Below are 1,866 nucleotides of genomic sequence, written 5' to 3' on the forward strand. Positions count from 1 at the left end.
CTGGTAAAAATCCAAAGCTCTCCATCCTATTCCTACCAGAAAATGAAGTCCACTAACCACTGGAGTGGGCTCGGAAGCAAGTTCTTCTCCAGTTGAGTCTCCAGATGAGAACGTAGCACTGTTGATAGCTTGATTGCAGCCTGGCAAGAACCTGAAGCAGATAACTCAGGGAAACAGTGCATGGACTCTAGACCCACAAAAACTAGGAGAGAGTAACTGTGTGGTTTTTAAACTGCTACATTTGCAACAGTTTGTTACACAGCAATAGAAAACTAATATAGATTGGTTTTTTTATTGCTCTCTTCAGAGTACATACCACAGGATTCAAGCGTTCATTAGGTACTTAATAAATATTTGTTGAATGAGTATATTGTTACAGAAAAGCAAAAGAGCAAACGAAGTGCACAAATGTTATAATATGTTACCAGTCATAAGAGTGCCCTGTCTGTCTGCATACACATAGTCTATCTCTAGAAGGCTACACAAGGAAGTAACAGAAGACTGGGGAAGGAAAATTAGAGAATAAGAAATCCATGAAGAATTGAGACTTTCACTTTATACTCTTCTGAACTTTTATTTATTTATTTATTTATCTATTTGAGACAGGGTCTCACTCTGTCACCCAGGTTGGATCTGCAACGGTGTGATCATGGCTCGCAGCAGTCTCCAACTCCTGGACTCAGGCAATCCTCCCACCTCAGCCTCCTGAGTAACTGGGACTATAGGCATGCACCACCACATCCAGCTACTTTTTTTTTTTAGGGACGAGGTCTTGTTCTGTTGCCCAGGCTGGTCTCAAACTCCTAGGCAAGGAGGTAAAAATAAGGGAAAAGCCTGGCCCCCTTGTTTTGCATTTTACCTTGGAAAAGGCCCATGTGGCTTGGCTTTGCACACGTCTGGGAAAATAATTCATAAAACAGAGGAAAATTTTTAAAAGAGGAAAATAAGAATGTATCCTTCTGTTGCTTTTGTTGTTGTTGTTTGTTTGTTTTGGGTTTTTTTTTTTTTTTTTTTTTTTTGAGAGGGAGTCTCACTCTGTCACCCAGGCTGGAGTACAGTGGCACAACCTCAACTCACTGCAACCTCCGTCTCCTGGGTTCAAACTATCCTCCCGTCTGAGCCTCCTAAGTAGCTGGGACTACAGATGCATGCCACCATGCCCAGCTAATTTTTTTGTATTTTCAGTAGAGATGAGGTTTCACCATGTTGGCCAGGCTGGTCTTGAGCTCCTGAATTCAAAAGACCCACCTGCCTCAGTCTCCCAAAGTGCTGGGACTACAGGCAGGAGACACGGCGCCTGGCCCTTTTCTGCTTCTTTGTGATGTAGTCAAAACATAATGTGCTATTGACTCTAAAATTCTTTGTTTTTTGGGGAGACCAAGGCAGGACAGACTCCGCAGGCACTGGGATTACAGGTGTGAGCCACTGCACGTGGCCTGAATTTCGTTTTTACTCTATAAATGTATCACTTACACATCCACCCCCAAAACCAAAAAGCTCCTATAACTTCCAATTTCAAGTAAAATCCCTTCTTCAGCACTTACTCCTTTACTTGGCTGTCTGCCTTCCCCATCCAGGAAACACCCTCGTCTGTTGCACCTGCCCCGTAATCCCCTTCCAGGATGTTTTGTGGTGAGCGCCTTCAACAAAAGAATAGCTACAGAATTAAATGTGTTTGGAACCACATGCACATCGTGCTTTGACTACCTCACACAGGAGCAGAAAGGCAAATTCTGTTTCCAGAAATGTGCAAAGTCAAGCCATGAGGACCTTCTCCGAGGTAAAATGCAAAATGAAAGGGCCACGCTTTTCCCTTATTGTAATTGTGTAACCAGCCTAACAGACATTTAATCTGAGAAAAAATTT

The sequence above is a fragment of the Mandrillus leucophaeus genome, unplaced genomic scaffold (genome assembly GCF_000951045.1).
Source record: "Mandrillus leucophaeus isolate KB7577 unplaced genomic scaffold, Mleu.le_1.0 Scaffold333, whole genome shotgun sequence".
NCBI classification, from domain to species: domain Eukaryota; kingdom Metazoa; phylum Chordata; class Mammalia; order Primates; family Cercopithecidae; genus Mandrillus; species Mandrillus leucophaeus.